General features: G+C 42.3%; 1 pseudogene; it reads left to right on the plus strand.

Annotated features, from left to right (window-relative positions):
- LOC147451528 (uncharacterized) overlaps positions 1-15,757 on the plus strand; it is a 39,354-nt pseudogene extending 23,597 nt beyond the window's left edge.
- Positions 15,758-22,040: the final 6,283 nt, after the last annotated feature.

Genomic DNA, 22,040 nt, shown 5'->3' on the forward strand with positions numbered 1-22,040 from the left:
CTGGCTTACTTCTAGGCTCTCTATCAAGCGTGTTACGCATATTCTCAGCAATAGATGGACCAATAGCTTGAGCAAATGTTGCCAAGTCACCTAAGTGAGCAGACACCGTGGGTGAAGGCGCTCCAGAGACTACATGTGGAGTAGGTATTGGCATTGGGATTGGCGCATAGGAAGCCCTTGGGTTCCACGTTGGGTACGATGTTGTGCCATGTGGTGGTCCATAGTTCATATGAGTGGCCCTAGGCATAGCAGACGTTGGATGTGACATGCTAATGCTAGCCGGTATAGTCCCATGGAAATAAGAACTTGTGTATTGTGGTTGTGTAGCATAGGTAGTTGAAACAATGGGAGGGGTAGGGACTACATGAGTAGGTGGACCCATAGGTGCATACGATTGGTACGCACTTGTAGGTACTATTGCAGGCATTGAGCTACCATGTAGCGGTGCTTTACTAACAAACGAGGTCCATGGTGTGTTTCTTGGCATGCCCATCATTGGGGTAGGCATGGTAGCCGTGGTGTCATCAAGGGAAAGATGAGCTAGACTTGGAAAAGTAAAGCTATCACTTGTGGGCTCAGATTGCATTGAGACCCTTGGCGAAACAACATATGGGGGATTGATGGGACTCACTGGGGGAGTCTCCATTTGTGATAGAGTGGGTTGTTTCCCTTTTCCCGTGTCTAAAAATTGCATAGGACCCGTCGAAGGTATGTTTATTCCTCGATTTTGCCTCTCGGACTGGATAATCCTATGGATGACATTGCAGATCATGTGTTGTTGTTCCTCTAGACTAGTGGCACTAGATGTGGATTGTACAACTTCTAACCAACCCACATGGTATGTGTAGCCCATGTATAGGTTGGTCAAAGTCTCCGTGTGTAGGTCATATTCCCAATTTTCATTGAGAAAAACCCCATCCAAACTTGGTGTACTAGAGGGTTGCCGTGAGGTGGATGCAATGTTGCTTCCTGTGTTTTGACTTTTAGTCCCCGCTACCTTAGAGGCGACTTTGGAAGGTGGTAGCTCGGTAGGGCCCTCATTAAATGAGGTAAGTAGAATGTCCACGTGGACAATCTGAGGGAGTGTGGGGTCTACAGGAGATGTGAATGGTGATTCTACTTCCCCACCCCATTCATTTACTTCACCAGCCGTAGGTTCAGAGCACATAGCTCTACTAAAAGTTTCCATCAAACGGCTAAAAACACTAGTTCTAGGTTGTTGGGCCCAGCTAGGTACGTTTTCATTTGTTCCCTTGGGGCTTTGTGTAAGATGCTCTTCCATAATATCATAGTCAGAGGAAGAGTCGCTAGCCGCTATATTTGGGTCTTGGGTTGCACTACCTTGGGTCCCCACCAAGGGCGTAGACCCTAGCGTGGAAGGATAGTGAGTACCCCCGTAAATTGAAGCACTAGCTAGTTGTTTGGACTCTAGCACACGAACAGAGAGTAGATACATGTGATTTGGGTGCCCTACAAGTGTCGGCAAGTACCCTCAAAGGTTACTTGCTTTGTTTTGTGGGTGTTTTGCACCCCGTTTTCTACTTGATTTTTTCTTGTTTTTGATGTTTTTTAATGTTTTTTAATGTTTGATTTTTTGATTAAAGTGTGTGATAGCTTGAAACGAGCGTATCACTTAGAGGGTCACTGTGTGCTTTACAACACAATTTTTGGGCATCTGACGTTCCGTTGGTCCTCAAAGAATCGATTTTTAGCTACGTGTGAAGCTAAATTCGTTTTTTAAAAGGCGACTGAGGCCTAGGCCTGAGCGTGAGCTTGGGCTTGGGTTTGGGAGATATTCCCGATCCCAGTCCTACCTTAAAATTTTTTTTAATTATTTAATTTTTATTTTTTTTAAAAAAAGAATAAGATCGCCGCGGCCTGCGCAAGAGCACACACACACTCTATCTACCTACTTCTAACTAATACACCTACTCTTACACACTAACACACTCTATTAACTCTCACTAATCTACTTCCTACTTACTGTACACAGAAAACTAACTACCTTAATACAAAGAGAATAAACACAGTACCTTTGAAATCTCCATAAAAAAGAAAACTAACAACCTTAATACACAGAGAATAAACACAGTACCTTTGAAAACTCCATTAACAAAATCAACACACAGTATAACACCAAATCCCTCTTCTCAATACACACACACTCCTTTCCTACCTTTCCTATAATTGAAATTGCACCACGGAGAAGCACAGAGTGCTACTCGAGCTTAATGCACGGCATTCCCCGGCAGCGGCGCCAAAAATGTGCGCGTATGTCGCACGTGTCAATGCAAGGAACTTGTAGATACACCGTGTGCGAGCCACAAATGGCTCCAAGCACACAACAAGCCTAAACTAGTAAGCTCAAAGAAGGCAATGGTGTGTCACTCACCGCTTTACGCTTGCTTCATGGAGGATTGCTCACCGCGAAGAAGAAGGAGCCGCCGCTTCGCCGCGCTCAACCGCTCCGCCGCCGCCGTGCCGTCGTCGCAATGCTCGATCGCACTCTCTCTCTCTCTCTCTCTCTCATGCATACACACACACACACACAAGGAGATGAAGAAGAAGAAGATGGAGATGGAGCAAGAGCACTCTTCTATTGCACAAATGAGAGAATAAGTGAATTTTAGGTTTAGTTAACTTTTATATGAGCTCGCCTCATTCACACTTGGGCGCCCATGCTTAGCCAACTAATCCCTTGAATGTTCCAGTTAGAGTGCGCCTCTCGTCGGCGATCACTCTTACCCTTTTCCTATTGGACCGACAAGCCCAGTACCTGACTCTACCAAATAAATAATACAATGTCCGCCGTAGGTTACAACGTCCGTCGTAGGTAATAGGGTGTCCATGATCCGTGAGGGTTAACACCATTATTTTTTGGCACAATCACTGTCGGACACACCCATTTTGAGTGCTCAATAGGGTATATGAATCCGCATTCCACAAGCTTTTCAATCTCTTCTTGAACGATCTTTGCATATTTAGGATTCATTGGGTAGGATCATTGATGAACTGGTTTAGCCATGCTATTCATGGGGATTGTGTGCTGCACCACGAAAGGTGGAACACCTTTCATATCATGCTATGTCCAAGAAAATATATCCCTGAATTCCTTGAGAAGTTATCTAAGTACACACTCCTCCCTCTCTATCAGATCTTGGGCAATGAAGACAAGTTTGGACTCTTCTCCTGGGTCTGCTAACTCTATTTCCTTAACTATCGTTGGACCATCATAGACTCCATTGCTTCCATCGATAGGTTTTCTTTGAGACTTTGTATACACAACCTTACGTTCCTCTGTGGTGTAGGATTTGAAATGTTTAGGTGTAGGGTGTAAGTCTGTGGACTGTGATTTCACTTCCGATTCCTTTTGTTGTTGAGCTAACTCTCGATTGTGTCCTCTCCTTACGATACGGCCCAATTTTGGATTCTGTGAAGCCTCTAGTTGTGCGATGTCAATGGGTTGTGGACTACACCACATAACACTTTGAAGGTATTCACCCCAGTTATCTACCAACTTTCGATGAGCATCACATGCCCCTATATAATTAAGCCATTCCGCGGTAGATTTCTTTTCATTTATTCTAGCACACACATTTGCTCGATATTGTCGCCTCTTATATCTCTTACTCCTCTTGTCTAATTTTCGATTACGGCCGATCTCTAGTGAAGAGTCACTACAGGAATTGCTACTTGTGTCTTTTGCTCCCTTGGATAGATCGCATCTAGGGTACCACTGGGCCCTGAATGGTTTGTCCCCACATTTGCTCTAAGATTTAACTCAGATTCTTCATCCTCAGAGTCAATTTCAATTGATGATTCTGACCCCAAATCGTGTGGGCTATAGTTTTGTGAGACACTAATGGTTCCAATGCCAGTCAAACCTTCATCTTGTAGGTCATCAAAAGCTATATGCATTGCTTCTAGCATATTTAAGGGTACGAGTGGTGGCGTTTCATCCCCCTCAGGTGTTACCCAGGTCATCCCCTTGTTTCCCCAAGTGTCTATGGTTGCTGCTAGGTGGACCCAATCCACATTGTCCGACTCAGTCATCCCAGGTAGTACATCCATATGGGGAGATATTCCCCAACATCAGTGTCCGCTTTACACGTGTAACAATACTGCAATGGGGCCACGTGAACTGTGGTGTCAGATCTATGATCAATTATAAACTTGTTTCCTAGGGGATGTGCTCGACCAGTTACAAGATCTACTCGAATAACAAAATCTTGGAACTGCAAGTAGACATGGTTTCTAGACCAGTCATGCACCATTTTTGCTTCCCTCATGAAAGGACGTCCTAAGATCATCTCAGATGCCATAGTGTGCTTGGAGAAATCCATAACAATGAAGGTAACTCTTATTTTATGTCCAAAGACCTTGATCTTGAGATCTGTTATCATTCCAATAGGTTTACCAATAGACCCATTGGCCATCTTTACTACTATGGTTGTGGTCCCAAGGTGAGGTCTTCCCATAGGTTCCCAGCAATTTTTAGTCACAATGCTAACCCCAGCACCACTATCAAGGATTCCCTTCATAGTTAATCCCTTGGTAGTGATTGGTATGGTTGCATTGGATTCATCTCCCTCAAAGTATTGTCCCAACTTGTTAATAGGTATTTCTACAACAAGGTTCTCATCTAGGTTGGGTTGTGGATCTAAGTGTTCCTCCTCTATTGGCATCTCCCTAACTCCATCCATCTGTGCAAATTGTGGTAGCCCGACCTTCAGTTCTCCATTGAGGAAAGCTCGAAAAGCTAAGAATAGCTTAGGGTCTCCATATAGTTTGGACATGATGGTGGTTCTGACTTCCGAAGCCATGAAATCCATCAATTTGGCAATATTTAACGGCACCTTTTGGGCTTCAGTCCCTTGACGTGGGGAAGATGGAATCTCCATTTCTTCGATAGGGTCCTCTGTAAACATTCTTTCCATCATGAAATGAGGACGCCCACTTTCCCATGACTTTAAGTTACTTTCTTCTGGGATGACACTAGGTATGGCTAAGGGTCTATGGACTTGGTGAGGTTGTTGTTGCGTAGGGAACACGGTGTCTGTAATCTGGATCTGCATAGGTGATGGCTCTAGATTCCTTTGTGTATCTTCTACCAAACTCATTAATTGCTTGACCCGCTCGATTTCCTCTATAGGGTTTGGATAAGTTCCTATCTTTTTCTTGGATCCTGGCCATTGTGGCTCATGATGATCTTCCTTGTTGGTTTCTTGCTTAGGGGTCGTTTCGGTCTCCATGGTTTCGTCAGAATCAGAATCCTCTTCAGCATCGTTCATATATATGGGGTCATCACCTGTCCCTGTTGGTCTTTGAACTAGGGTCTGACTTCGCTGCTTTTTGCGATCTCTTCCTTCGTGTTTTCTTCTTTTTTTGAGATTGGGCAACTGATGCCGTGTCTCTTTCCTCAAGAATATAATTTTGTTTTTGGAGCATCGATCGTGTGAGTACGTTTACCGGTACCACAGGTGTACTTTGTGATGGCTCCTTGGTTACGTCAATCAAGTTTAATGGCGTGATCTTCGGTGCATTTGGATTATTTGGACATTGGGCAATCAAATGATCTATGCCACATCGATTACACATGAGTATCGTCATTGTAGACGTGCTCGCTTGATTGGTTTGCATTAGTGTGGCATTCTTTTGTAGCCTAATACGACACTCGGCCACACGATATGGACCTCCACACTCATAGCATTGAAGAGGTGGTCTCTTAGCAGTGTAATTGATATTTTGGCCTCTTGTAGCAAGAGCAGCTACTTGATATACAGGTTTGACTTGTCCCCAATAGTCCTCCATGTAGTATTGTGGACTTTCTTCAAGCGCATCCATCCCATAGGAAATATTAGGGTCTATATCTTCCTCACAACCGTCCAAACAAGCAATAGATGACTCGCAACCCACTTGATTCATGGAAGTGATTCTTGGATGTGGTGGTTGCGGCCTAGCACTGGAGGTGGTAAGGGTGTTGTTTGAACAACATTCGGGGCCCTAGGGACCATGTGTTGTGACGTTTGTTCAAGAGGTGGGGCCGGCATCAATGCAGGCACTCAAGGTGTGTCTGTCCATGCTAAGGTTGGTCTATTGGCCATCGCACGCTTAAATACTATGCAATCCTTAGCTTGATGACTATACCTTCCATAGGCATTGCAATTCCCATTGAATTTTACTCTAAAAGTAGGGCATTCACTGGTACTATGCGGTCTATAGCATACTAAGCACCATTTTTGCTCCCTTCTTGGATACATATGATTGTTTTGCGGAGCACGGTTATCTCTAAGACTCTCTTGAATGGCCTTGGTGAGATCTGATAAAGTCATCTTAGATATCTTTGGCTCCTTAGCAATAGGCTTTAGAGTCATTGGCTGATGCCCCGATGCTTGCGAGCTAATAGATTTAGGCTCAACAGATACTCTTTCTCCTTGAATCATTAAATTATCCTCCAATTGGATCGCATTGGTGGTGACTGCTTCCCAAGTGGTGATACCTCTAATGACTAGGCCATTGTAGATATCCTCATGTCGTAATCACCTAATGAATCTATCAAGCAATTGATTATTATTGAAGTGCTCATTTGGATTACAACGAGAATTCAAATGCTTCAAGTGACTAATTAAATCTCTCACCTTCCTCTCCCTCCTCTCGTTGGGCTTTCTGGACCTGAGAGGCTACACCCCAAAGCACTCCCTCTCATATGTATTCTTTTAAGAACAGTCTCCTTAGAGTAGGGTAAATGGTTTTTTCTTCCATCCTTAGGGTTCTATACAAATCCCCTGCCTTTCCACTTAAGGTTAGGCTTAAAGCATTACTCTTATGTAGGTCATTGTGTTCTCCTAGAGAATCGCATATTTGTTCAAACACTTTGATATGCTTTCTCACATTCGTGTCTCCACTAATTTTTTTTGTGAGCTTGGCTATTTGTACTGCCTTACTCTTAGGCTCTCTATCAGGCGTGTTACACATATTTTCAGCAATAGATCGACCGATAGCTTGAGAAAACGTCACCAAGTCACCTAAGTGAGCAGGCACCGTGGGTGAAGGTGCTCCAGAGACTACATGTGGAGTAGGTATTGGCATTGGGCTTGGCGTATAGGAAGACCTTGGGTTCCACATTTGGTACGGTGTTGTGTCATGTGGCGGCCCAAAGTTCATATGTGTGGCCCTAGGCATAGCAAACGTAGGATGTGACATGCTAATGCTAGCCGGTATGGTCCCATGGAAATAAGAACTTTGGGTGTTGTGGTTGTGGAGCATAGGTAGTTGAAACAATGGGAGGGGTAGGAACTACATGAGTACGAGGACCCATGGGTGTATACGATTGGTACACACTTGTAGGTACTGTTGCAGGCATTGAGCTACCATGTAGTGGTGCTTTACTAACAAATGAGGTCCGGCGTGTTTCTCGGCATGCCCATCATTGGGCTAGGCATGGTAGCTGTGGTGTCATCAAGAGAAAGATGAGCTAGACTTGGAAAAGTAAAGTTGTCACTTCTGGGCTTAGATTGCACCGAGACCCCTAGCGAAACAACAAGGATCCATCGGACTTATCGAGGGAGTCTCCATTTGCGATAAGGTTGGTTGTTTAGCCTTCCTTGTATCCAAGAATCTCATGAGACCCATTGAAGGCATGTGGATCCCCTTGTTCTATCTCTCTAGCTCAATAACCGTATGGATGACCTCACAAACTCTTTGTTGTTGATCCTCCACACTAGTAGCACCCGTTGTGGATTGTAGGACATTTAACCAACCGAAGTGATAGGTGTGACCTGTGTATAGGTCGGTTAGAGTTTCCCTTTGTAGTTCGTACTCCCAGTTCTCATTTAGGAACGCTCCATCTAGGCTTGAGGTGCTAGGGGTGTCCTTTGAATTAGATGCAATGTGGCTCTCTATGGGTTGACCCTTAGTGGTTGCTAATTCAGGAGCACTCGATTGCTCTCCTAGCAAGGATATTGACATAGGAGCTTTCACTTATAACTCTCTTCGCTTCTCCGCCTTCCGTAAGCTCTCGATTTACTTTTCCCTCGCTGCAAGGATACACCGCTCAACCTCTTGCACTTCAGCAAGGCTTCTACCATCAGGTAGTATAACCTCGGAAGGAAATAGCTCTGAAGAGTCAAGGGGTGCAGTGAATGGAGTATTCACGTACACATTCTCTAAGGACATAGGGTCTACGTTGGTCATGAATGGAGAATTTACTTCCCCACCCCCCTCATTTACATCATTAGCTCCATGTTCGGAGCGAGTGGCTCTACTAAAGGTTTCCTTCAAGCGGCTAAGTACGCTCAGCCCAGACCGTGGGCCCATGGCATGCTTGTCTTGGTTTGAGCTATCAGGATTAGTCATTGGGTAACCCTCTATGACATCGTAGTCAGATGAAGAGTCACTAGCCACTATGTTTGGGTCTTGGTTTGTACTTCCTTGGGTCCCCGCCGAGGGCCCGGAACCTAAGGTATGTAGATATTGAGAACTTGCATAAGTCGAAATGCTCTCTAGTTGCTCGGTCTCTAGCACACGACCAGAGCCCAGATGCATGTGTCTTTGACACCCTACAAGCATCGGCGAATAACCTCGAAGGTTAACCGCTTGATTTTTTGGGCGTTTTGTACCCCGTTTTCACTCGTTTTTTAATGATTGGTTTTTGGATTCAAGCGTATGATAGCTCGAAACGAGCGTATCCCTCAGGGGGTCGTGGTGTGCTTTACAACACCACGTTCGATTACTCGAAGCTCCATTGGTCCTCAAAAAGGTCGATTTTTACCTACACGTGAGGCTAAAATACGTGCTTTTAAAGGGGGACTAAGGTCTGAGCCTGAGCGTGGGCTTGGGATTGGGCCTGGGAAATATTCCCGAGCCCGGTCCTACCTTTTTTTAATTTTTTTATTTTATTTTTGGATAAGGTCGCCGTGGCCGCACTGCGCACGCACCTAACCTACCTACTTACAACTAATACACCTACTGTTACACACTAACACACTACTACAGTAACTCATTAGCTCTAACAAATCTACTTACTACTTACTATACTTTACACATAACTAGTATTATGGATCTACTAGTTTAATCCTAACACCTTATCATAGAAAAAACACTCAATTCCTTATTAACAAAACAATACACATCAGCAAAACAAACTCCTTCTCAACACACACACCTTCCTTCTCTACCTTTCCTTCAATTGAAATTGCACCACAAAGAAGCACAAAGTGCCATTCAAGCTTAGTGTATGGCATTCCCCGGCAACGGTGCCAAAAATATGCGTGTCTGTAGCACGTAGCAATGCAAGGGACTTGCTGATACACTGTGTGCAAGCCACAAATGGCTCCAAGCACGCAACTAGCCTAAACTAGTAAGCTCAAAGATGGTGATGGTGTGTCACTCACTGCTCTACACTTGCTGTCGTGGAGGATTCCTTGCCACGAAGAAGAAGGAGCCGCCGCTGCGTCACGCTCAACCGCATCACCGTCGTCGGCGGCCGTCGTCGCAATGCTCGATCGCTCTCTCTCTCTCTCTATCTTTCTCCCTCTCTGTCTCTCTCTCTCTCTCTCTCACTCACACACACACACACACACACACACGTATACACACACATACAAGGAGATGAAGAAGAAGAAGATGGAGATGGAGCAAGAGCACTCTTCAATTGCACAAATGAGAGAATCCCTGAATTTTAGGTTTAGTTGACTTTTATATGAGCTTGCCCCATTCACACTTGGACGCACATGCTTAGCCAACTAACCCTTGAATGTTCCAGTTAGAGTGTGCCTCTCATCGGTGATCACTCTTACCCTTTTTCTATTAGATCGACAAGCCCGGTACCTGACTCTACCAAATAAATAATATGGCGTCCTTCTTAGGTGATAGGAATGTGTGTGAGGGTTAACAAGTGTGTGTGTGTGTGTGTGTGTGTGTGTGTAGAAGTGTGGAAAGAGGTGAGAGAAGACTAGGGGTGCCTTGTGAGAAAAAGTGGGCAGACTGGGGTCCACTCAAAAAACTATCTCACCGGTGGTAGCTCCAAAAATTATATAATATTTTGAGGTGATTATTTAGCTCTTGGTCCAGATTTTGTCTTTTAACCACCGCTTTAAATTCAGAGTGGAGATGGATATAAAAAATCCTAAAACCCTATTTTTCTTCACAAAAAGTCTTGAATTTGCATAAGGCTCCAAAGGTGAGCCCCTCCTTGCGTGAGAGCATGACCTAATAGATTTTTTAGGGGTTTGAAAATATGCATAGTTGTGAATTATGCATAAATATAATACATAGATATGATGAAAAAAAACAGGATAGTATATATAAATAATTCATGGAATCTAGAATCGTGTGGGCTATATATATTAAAAACAAATATTTGAAAATATAGGGAAGCAAATGAGGAGGGCCCTTATTTGTTTTATTGATGTATATTTATTTACAAGATGTAAGAAATAATACATGTAGAAAATAGGAATTTAGTGAATGGCAATGACCGATGGTGAAAGGTTTTTTCTTTGAGGTTTTTTCTTAGAGTGGTCGGTGGCACCAAAGGTGCCATCATAGGTGAGAAAAGAGATACTCTTTCCTCCCACTTTGAACTTCTTGAGCTTTTGTTATCTTCCCCATGCAGGGTATGATTTGTGATGTCCTCCCCTCTTGTATTCTCTAGGAGAATAGCCATAGCTTTCGTTGAGAGAGGAGGAAGGTGAAGGAGAAGGAGAAGAGGGTGACCTCTTTCTTGACCTTTTCTTCCTTTGTTTTCTCTCTTCCCTTTTAGAGTGACAAGGAGAAGGACTTTGTGTTGACCGTTTCCTCTTGGGAGGAGTTGGAGATCATCTAGACTGCCATCTTCATGGAGCCACATCTTCAGAGGAACTTAGGGATTCATTACTTTCTTGTTCTTTGGGTTCCTCCTCTCGTATGGGAGAGAGTCTTCTTTTGGGGGTCTCATCAAGAGGCCTCCTAAGCTCTCTCTCCTCTTAGAGAGGAAGGGAAATCCCATAAGCACGAAGTTGTTGAGTAGCTTCGGCTTGCAAAGTAGGGTTGCCCACAGCTTGATTCAACCTAGTAACAAGATAATTGATAAACATGGGGGCATCATCATTAGCACCTTCATGTGCAAAATCAAAGTTATCAATGTTCATTCTACTCTCTTGGTTATTGTCAGCCATGCTAATTATACTTATGTGTTTACTTAGTGTATTCTTTGGCAATTCAAAACCTTAGTTGCTACTCCTCTTAGCCTTTGAAAATAAGCACTTAAGTATCTACACCCACACCTCGAATTGGTTGATTATAGAGAGTAGTGGGTGGGTCTAGCATAGAAACATTTCTGAGGGATAGCTCCTTTCGGACTTCTTATGGCTCAATAATGGTAAAGTCGTAGGCAAGTCTAAAAAGACCCCATTATTAAGATCAAAGCTTTCGAGATGTGCACATTATCCCACATAGTAGGCTCAACAAAACTGTTAATAGATCCTAGTCCCACTTACCCTAATATAATTAACAAAATCAACTAGCTTAAGGACCTCTCTTCTTAAGCAAGAAAAGAGAAACCAAATGCTCTGATACCAATGTAATGGAAATGGCCTATGAACTTTGAGAATAGAGGAATTAAGAAAATTAGAGTGAGCATTTTTGTGAGATTACTTTGAGAACATAGGGTTGAACTTAATTGATGGTAGCAACATAAACGTAGTACTTAATTAACTTGGCATGAACAATACTTTTTGCAAGAGAGAGAGTATTAGAGAACATGACAATAGTTGAGGACCGGATTAACTTGGAGCCGCAGTCCCCCCTCCAAAAGGCGTTTGTATTATAGATTCTCCCATCAAGAGCGAGACTTGTTACAATACTATTTGTGTTCCTTGTGCCTTGGTGATGCTATGAAGATGGAAAGCTTCATGCATCACAAGCATAACATAAACTTTGCAAAAAGAATTAACTATCCCAAGCCTCAATCCCAAGGCCTCAAACACCTTCGAAGGTGGAGAGAGCTAGCAAGGAATGAGGGTAGAGAAGGGGAAGAAGAATCATCCATAGGAGAAAGAAAAAGTCCTCACTTGTCATCACCCTTCTTGCTCAGCATAGCATATTAGCATAGTAATGAAGATGAAGAAGATGGCAGGATTACTCATTGAAGCATGACTCTTGGTTGGATTTGCATTCCATAACCAAGAGTGTTGGTGTAGGCTCTCCACTTCTCAACAAGCTTGGAGAAGGAGATGGAGCTCTTGCACTTTGCACTCCACACAATGAGAGAATGTGTGTGTGTGTGTGTGTGGGAGAGTATACCCCCTCTCATGCTTGGTCCACACCTCTCTCTCTCTCTAGTAATATTTAATTATATCATTTGGGACATGTGTCCTCTTTTTCCTCTTTCAGAGAAAGAACTTAATTATTTATTTTTATGCATATAAATTCTCATTGGACCCCTTTAAATCCTATCCATTGGGATTCAAGCACATCATGAGGGCCACATGTGGAGAATTTTGCCATGTGTCTTTTATGCTTCTTAAGTCATTTGGTTTGAATTGAACACTTCAAGCTCTTAGTCAATCAATCATGGAAACCGTTTATGCCTCTTTAGAGTTTATCTTTGAGTTGAACACTTCAAGAACCTTAGTCATTTTAAGCATAAAAATCACCTCAAGATTTGGGCAAGGTTCCCACAAACACTTTAAGCACTTTAGTTAGCAATCCGACAAGCACCTCATGCTTGGGTAGGGTTCCCACCTCAATGTCCACCCTAGCTTGCCTAAGGTCAAAGGAATTTTAAACACTAACTTTTGGAGGTCTTTAATGAAGCTACCCCTAAGGTATTTAATCTCCATTAGGTAGCATTTCTATTTAACATACCATCTCTCATTTAGATCCCTTTAACCTTGGCCCTGTGTTGAGATGGATCCAAAAGCACATGTCTATATTCTAACCCTTGTTCCCGTTTATTCTCCCACATTAAATGATCAGTTTAATATGAGAAAATCATTTAGGTTGGTAAGATATTAGATCTTATGACATTTTTACACTTTATCTTCATGTCCATTCTTGACAAAACAGTCGTAAACATCCAGTGACCTTACATTACCATCTCTAGTACATGACAACAAGGCCTAAACAGAATCACAAACACAACATCTTGTGAAACCAAGATACACTTTTTTTTGCTAAATGATACAACCTGTAGCCTTTGCTTTCGGTACTATAATCAACAAAAATGCATTTGATAGCCTTATCATCCAATTTTTTGCATTGTGTTTGTGGCACTAAAGCATAAGTCAAACATCCAAAAATGTGCATGTGATCAATAGAAGGCTTTCCATCATCCATGTTTCATGTAAAGTCATAGACTATAAAGATTCTGTAGGACACCAGTTAAATACATAAGTGGCACACATGATAGTCTCAAGCCAAAACAAATGTGGCAAAGCTTGTCTTTTGACCATACATTTAGCCATTTTTGTAAATAACCTATTTTTCGTTTGAGCAAGGCCATTTTGTTGAGGTGTATACGACACTATACATTGACGTTTTATCCCACGAGTAGCAAGAAATGCATTAAATTCATGAGACATATACTCCCCCCCTCGATTGGAATGGAGGATGCACATAGTACATTTAGAGATATTTTCAGCCATAGCCAAAAATTTCTTGAAGCACATAAACACTTCAGACTTAGCTTTAAGTGGATATATCCATGCTTGCTTGGAGTAATCATCAATCAAAGTCACAAAGTACACATAATTTCCCAAGGACGGAGTTTCCATGGGCCCACAAACATCACTATGCACAAGAGTTGCAACCTACATGCAACGCGTACTGAACCATCCTTTGGAGATTTTGAACGCTGCATCTTACCCAAAATACAACCTTCACAAACATGCTTCACATGTACTTCAAGAGGCGACAATGAAGCACCATATCAAAGATTTGTGAACGCAGCAAAGTGGAAAAATTCAAATGCCCAAAATGTGCATGCCAAAGTTTTGCATCTGAAATAGCCTTTGAATCCACAATTGCAATTGCAAAATTTTGACCACACTTGTCATACAAAGTGAGCTTATAAATTCCATGACATAAAATGCCAGGTGCTAAAATTTCATCACCAAAACTGAGATCATGAATTGTACAGCTATTATCCACAATTTTGACAACAAGAGCAAGTCTAGAAAGTGTAAGTAAGTATAGACAAAAGGTTCTTTTTTATCCCAGTTACATACATTGCATCAACAAGTGTGAAAGAACTTCCGTTTGCAATAGTCTGCACAATCTTCCCTTAACCAAATAAGAGGCATTTTTTGTACAAGTGACTGTATTCCCATGAGGGACATCCTCCCAAGAGATAAACAAGTCACAATGAGAGGTAATGGCTTTGTAGCAATTAGCCGAATCAAGAAAGAATTGAGAAACTGATTTTTGAAAAATGATGAGCATGAAGAGTTAAAGAGAAAAGCTCAACAATTGGAGATTTTTCAAAGAGAAAAAATGGTTTTAAAGACTTTAAATGCTCTTGGTCCAAAAATCAAAGTCTTAATGAAAGGAGATAACCATTTTTCCTTTGTCCCTTTGGATGTCCAAATATTGAAGAGCTTTGACAATGACACCTCAGATACCCTTGTCATGATTTTTCTAAGGTAATAATTTTTCGTATCTTTATTGAAGAGCTCCTTTCACCCATTTCTTTTATGATACATGATCAAAGAAGAACTTCCTAAAGATGCACAAGATAAAGCGTTTAAAATTGGCTGCCAAATCTCTTGTCTTCTAGATAAAAGAAAGTCTCCCCAAGATTTTATATACTGCATTAAGTATTGCAATCCAAGCATGAGAACTATTATCTTGCCATATATTTCAAGATAACTTATAGTTGCATACAACAACGAGTGCTATAAATTGTGAATATTATTTAAGTTCATCTTTTTGTAAGAACTGTTGGAGCCTTGTCATGCTAGACATGCAAGAAAAAGTAGTTATTTATTTTAATTCTATTGAGAAAACAACATACTTGGATATTAAAGGGTAAGAAATTTAAAGCCTTCACAGAAAGTATTGATAAAAAAAGAAGTATTGAAACTTTTTCAACAGTCACATCAACATCTTATTTGAACCGTTCAAAGTCTCCATGCTTTGGGTAATATTTTTAAAGAGGTTATACATCAAAAGATTTAGGTTTGAGTTCTCTCTCTTGTGCTAATCTCTTGTTGTCTTTGTAAGTTTCTTTTGTCTCATGATTCATTTTTATCGACGGGTACCACAACAAAAGGACAATCATAAGTGTGGAGGTATTTGTTATACAATGCCAAAGCCATGTTGGATCATGTTTACAAAAGAGAGACCTCACAACTCTATTTATTTCTAACACTTAATGCATAAATAATACAACTACTTTGACTCACAAAATTCTTCTTGTATTGTAGCTTTCTATTACAGCATACACAGAGCTTGATGTAGCGCAATTTTGCATGGAGAAAATTAAAAGCATGATAGATAATTTCAATGTGAATGATTGGAGTAATAGCAAAGCTTGTTCACAGGAAAAGCTAGAGCCTGATAGACAAGAGACTATGGATGATCAACTATCAAAGTTTCTGAAAGAGATGGATTGTTTTGAAGATGAAGATCGTCTCACACAAGAAGCACTATCACAAGAAGAAGTTAACCAAAAAGATTTGCGGGTTGACCCTCATGTAGAAGAATTTGTTGTTGTTGTGCTAATGAAGACATAAAGAAGTCACAAATGCCAGAACCGTCAGTAACAAGCACCTCATGAAAGGACCAAAAAGACAATGAAAGTGACAATGTATCTTAAATACAACAAATTTATTTAAAGTCTCATCGTCGACCTGCTCCCACAGCGTCCATGGAGAGAGAGAGAGAGAGAGAGACAGAGAGAGAGAGAGAGAGAGAGAGAGAGAGAGAGAGAGAGAGAGAGAGAGAGAGAGAGAGAGAGAGAGAGAGAGAGAGAGAGAGAGAGAGAGAGAGAGAGAGAGAGAGAGAGAGAGAGAGAGAGAGAGAGAGAGAGAGATAGATTTTATTATCGTCCTCGGAGGTCAAATATGACCTATGGGACCAAAGTTACATGTGATGTAGTATGTGTACGGCTGATGAGTGACTCTTGATGCTCCAAAATTGTAGTGATGAGAGTCGCAATGGAGAGCCCACACTTTGGCTGGGAGAGGAAAGTGTGTAGGTCTAAGTTATGGCTGAAAATGTGAGAGAAGCAAGTTCGGATGTGATCAAAAGCTGAGCACTCTAGTAGTGTGTGGTACTCAGACTCTCGAACTTGCAGTGAGCATAATGTGCACAATCGATTTGACTCTTCTCCATTGCCCCAACGCCCTATCTCGCATCGAAGGAAATGGGAGCTAAGCTGAATTGCTGCGATAGTGCGTATCGCGGACAAGGGAATAGGCTCAAGCATGTAAGTGTGAGTACGGTTTCCCCTCTCAGCGAAGAACATGGTTTTGTAGTTGGGGGCAATATAGGTGGTGTAATGTATGAAGCGTGACCCACCGGATTTCTCCCAAGCCGTAATACATTGGCGTTGTAGAAAAGCTTCATTCACTTGAGAGTCAATTGAAGCATCATGTAGCAAGTGTAATGCATCCCATCTCCCAAACCACTTCTTTATGTCTTTCATCCATCCCATGCTCAAGATCTTGCTTTTATGCGTCTTTTGAACTTTTTTGCTTGCTTCCCATGCAATTGTAGGAAGTCGATGTGAGGGGTTTTGACGCATCTTTATCATGTACTCCACAACCCTTTCCATGCCCATAACCTCAATTGGAAGAGATCCTGACTCAAGAAGTAGGAGCATATATGGTGTTTGTGTCTTAACTTGGAGAAAGTTTGTAAGAAAACGCTTTTGGACATTCTCAAACTCTTTCCAAGTAGACTTTGAGATGCTCCCACCCCACACTTCAACTCCATAAAGAAGAACCGGTGTCACCAATGCATCAAAAAGATACTTCTTGAGAACCCAACACTTGATGTTTCCCGCATTACACATGTTCTCAAATGCATAATATGCTCTCTTTCCCGCTTCCAAACGACGCATAGCACATTCATGCCACTTGTGATTGGATGGAACCTCAAGGCCAAGGTACTTAAAGCTCTCAACAACTTCAAGTTTCTCGTTGTTGTACACAATGCATGGCTTCTCCTTATGTTTGGTTTTCACAAGCATAACCTTTGTTTTGGATTCATTTACAATCAGCCCACTATGCAAGCAAAAGTTCTCAAGGACAACCATAAGCTTTTGTGCATCTTCTAAAGTGTGTGCTAGAAGCACTACATCATCCGCATACAACAAAAGCATGATTACCGCATTGCAAATAGTGACCTCTTCAATGCCTTCTTCTTGCATAAAATCAAGTACCATTTGTTCCAATTGATTGATGCATAGACCAAAGAGAGTTGGTGACAATGGACATCCTTGTTTAACTCCAATAGTGCTTACAAAAATTTCTGAAATTTCTCTTCCCATGCGCAATTGACAAATCACCTTCTCATAGATTCGAGAAACCGCAAGCATAAACTCACTTGGCACTTGGAGTTCTTCCATCCTTCTCCACAAATTGTTACGTGGAATCATATCAAAGGCTTTCTTAAAGTCCACAAAACAACAATACAATCGCTTGCCTTTCAACCGAATTTCCTCCATGAGAACACGAAGAGTGACAAGATGATCAATGGTTCTATGGCATCGACGAAAACCCACTTGTCCCTTTGCACGCTTGTCATTCTCTTCAGCCCAATCACTCAATTTCATCTCCATTTTGCACCCAAATAACTTTGCCATAAGAGACCCAATCATTATAGTCCGGTAGTTGCTTACATTCTTTACATCCCCTCCTTTATGCAAAGGCTTAACCCAATTAGTACTCCAATCATAAGGCATACCATGTTGAAGTGCAAGGTTGAACATATCACACATCCACTCATGGGTAAAATCTCCCGTCCATTTGATCATCTCTGGCTTGATACCTTGAAGATCTCCCGCTTTGCGAGTGGCCAACTTTTCAAGCCCACCGCATACATCCTCAATAGTAAAAAAAGACGGCATACATGGGAGTGAACCATAAAATGGCATTTTTTCAGTATTTTCTTGCTCATATAATTGCCTACAATGTGTGTACATATCCACTAGACTCAAGTTACCAAAATTCTCAACCCGCTTGCCTCTCAAGTTTCTCCAAAATCTTCCACATGCATGTGCCTTTTCTTGGACTTGAAATTCTTGTTGCTTTACTTCCCATCTTCTTCTCTTCTTTTGAATCAATGCCTTGTATGTATGCAAATGACTTTGATAGTTGTCTTTGTCCATAGTTGCATCAAGCTTTATCAAGGACTTTCGAGCATCTTGACATTCTTTATCAAACCACCTTTTGCGTGATCTATCTTTGTTGATACCATGGAGATGCTTTATGGCAAAGCATTCTTCCACACAAGAACAAATAGCTTTCTTGAAAGCTTCCCATTTAGTTTCCAATGGTGCATCACGCTTTGTCATCCATAATTTTTTCTCAACCATTTCAATGTACATTGGTGCCCGTTTGAAATCCATACATAGTGATAACTTCTCTTTCCTTTGGCTGAGATTATCATGCTTAGTTGCTTCTCCACATGAAAGGTCAATACATAAGGTGCGATGGTCGGATTCCGGGGTCCATTGACCAAACATAAAACTCTTTATGCGATACATGATGGCTTCAGAGAGTAGCATATAGTCAATCACACTATCCCCATTATGTCTTTTACATGTAAATCCATTGGTTCCACTCCACAAAGATACACCATTGGCAATGAGCATACCCGTGCTATTACACATGTGTAAAAGTAACTTTCCATAGTGATCCGGCTCTTTCTCATCCATTGAAGTACGATCATACAAGTGAACTTCCTCCAACTCCCTTGAAATGTATGGCATATCAAATTGTTGAGTATCATGTTGCAATGTTTTTGTGCGAGCATTCATATCCCCAAATACAATAACATCACCTTCACCTTTGAAATAAGCAATGTCCTCTTCCAAATCAGAAAATGGTTGATCTCTATCCATGCAAGCATAAAAGGGAGAATCATGATGAGGAATGTAGCAACCGGCTACAAAAATGGGTGCTCTTTTTGGTGTCATAATTTTCAGCCATACATAACGTTTGTACTTGTCATCTTTCACAATTGATACAAAATCTTCCAATCCTTTCTTAACCATACATGCTAACCCTCCTTGTCCTCTTCGTTGCTTGAGATTCTTTGACCACATCAATGAATGTACATTGTAATCCTCCAAGCCGTTAATCCTTTGTGTATCATGATCCCAAGTTTCAACAAGAAGTACAACATCGGCTTTGCTTGTTAGTTCATCAATGCCAACCCCCGCATTCCATGGGTATCCATTACAATTCCAAAAGCATATTTTCAATTGTAACTCGGTCTCATAGGTCACGCATCCCTATTTGCTTGAGAGACTTGCCTCCTCCTTGGGCACATTTTCTTCATGAGAGATTTCCTTGTTTTTATTATTCTTTTCCTCATATGCCTTGCGACGCATATTTTGTTGCTTAATAGTGCGATCTTCACATACAAAACATTTTGTATTCCTCAAATAGATCCAACTATTATCAAGGACAATCTTTCACTTGGTCTCATCCGGCATGGTGCATACAATTGGCCGTTCTCCCGAGCGAGGAGCTCCTTGCTTCCCCACTCTATGTGCTCCATAGACCATAACTCCGGACATGCCAAAGTGGGTTTTGAAGAAATCTTCAATAACAATGGCAAGAGAAGGAGGTGTCTCTAACTTCTCTTCGGGAATTCCACGAATAACAATGTTCGTGGAAGAGAGAGAGAGAGAGAGAGAGAGAGAGAGAGAGAGAGAGAGAGAGAGAGAGAGAGAGAGAGAGAGAGAGAGATTGCCAAATATATGAACCTCAGTCCCATCCATGTAAATTGGAGGCCTCGCCCATAGACCCCTACACTTGATGAACCATCCACCGCATAGATGTATCTACCACCATACTCATTAACAGAGCTCATATACCTTCAATGGAAGCAAAGCCACCATCTGGGACCCTTCTTTATCCACCACTAGACATGCCTATTGCACTGGTATCTCCACCATCTTTGGCAACATGACCTCATCTTCCCCGGTAGCACTGCACTCAATTTGAGCATCATCAAGCCCTTCTGCTGCAATTGACTGCTCTTCAAGGTCAATCATCTCTGTTTACCTATCAGATTCATCCATTTTCACTCCAACCACCTCTTCTACTGCTGCATCATGCACTGCCAGAGTAGAGAGAAACTCTCCCCACACTGCAGAATCTTGAGCATCATCCATAGGTAGGGCCACCTTATCCCTTGCAGAAATATTTTGCACCATCTCTACCTGCATACCTCCATTGGTGGGCATAGACTCCTCCAATTGGTTTCCATCAAGCACAATGGCTTGCTCTGTTCCCTGCTCTTCTTGAACATTGGATAGAGATTGGATATCACCATATCATCAGACACATAGTAAGATAGCTTTACCTTTACCAGCACCGGCTCATCCAACTTGGTCTCCTTGCCATAGGATGTGGACTCATCCGCTCTGCCCTCTTCACTCGTTTCCCAAAAACTCAAGCTGGTATCTTCACCATCATCAGCACATGTCAACTCTGTATTAGCATCTTCATCCGCTTGCTGCTCTGTAAAGGCTTGACCTTCATCTAGGTTTTGCTCACTTTCTTCATCCACTTTTGAACCCTGGGTATCTGCAACTTGATTGCACTCTGCTACCTTTTCATATAAGATTTTCACAAGAACAGGCTTTACCTCTTCAATCTGCTATGGAACCTCAACATTTGCTATCGCTTTTTCACACTAGTTCACTTCGATAAGGGGCTTATCCTTGTTGATGAGCTTTTCCATCATTGGCACATGCACATCATAAACTCGAAACCTCCAAAGATCATAACCAACTTTAATTGATTGTCCACCTTCCTTCAACTCTTAGACTTTCTTGCTTTTGTCTTCCAGAAAGTCATACTGGTTAGCTTTAGAAAAATCTTTTTCTTTGCATAAAAGTTGCTCTCATCAGAGTCTGAACTGTCTGTAGACGAGTCCTTTGTAGAACTGTCACTCACTGGGCGAGATTTTGACTTCTTTGCCTTTTTCTTGTCCTTCCCAAAGCGTTACTTATTGCTTCGCCTTTTGCCTTTTCGATCTTCTTCGCTCGAGTCAGATGAGCTAGAAGAACTGTTAGAAAGAGAAGAACTAGGTACTCCTTCAAATCAAACACGCTTCTTCTGCTTCTTTGCTTTTTCAAAAGTCGTCTGACGACCCAAATAGCCCGGGAAGTCAATGCCTTTCTTTTGCTTTTTGCCGTGCTTTTGAGCTTTGTTCTGCGCGTCAAAAAGCTGAGCAATTCGTGCATCAACCACCTCTTCTAATTCCTTCTCTGTATACTTCTTGGGAGTAGGAGGTTTCTTGAGAGCGAGTTTTGGGGGTGGTGGTGTGGTTTTTTGCCATTGCGTGTGCACCTCCTCCAGAGAGGTCTTGCTCATATATTTTGCCATTTTTCGGGTCCTTGGCAAAAATTAAGCATCATCTTTGTTGCGTCGCCGATCAATCGTTGACGCTCCATCTCTCGACGCTCCGCCTGAGTAGGCCGAGGTTGGCCATACTCCTTGCCGGAATCTTCGTTGTGATTGCTTCCCGCATCTCCGGATGCAGGGAGCTAAGACCTCTTCCTGCTGAAGAGGGTCGAAACGGTTCGTTGTGGGAATCCACTGCTTCTGGCCTGAAGCTTGGGGGCCACTCTGAGTGCCAAGGTGACGTGGTGGTCCCTGTCGACGTCGACCACGAACTTGCTGTCAGCCCTCCTCTGCTTGAGCCCCAGGCTCGGAGGGTGGCGTTGCCTGCGTACCTTGTGACTCTGCCTGCTGTTGTTGGCCAACCCTTGGAGGTTGGGGCTGAGCCTGAGGTGAAGGTCCGGATCTCCTCCGTGGACAGGCCTTCACAAGATGGCCCATATGACGACAAATGAAACATTGGTTTGGGAGGTCCCA

The sequence above is a fragment of the Adiantum capillus-veneris genome, chromosome 9 (genome assembly GCF_014529385.1).
Source record: "Adiantum capillus-veneris isolate H3 chromosome 9, ASM1452938v2, whole genome shotgun sequence".
Classification (NCBI taxonomy): Eukaryota; Viridiplantae; Streptophyta; class Polypodiopsida; order Polypodiales; family Pteridaceae; genus Adiantum; species Adiantum capillus-veneris.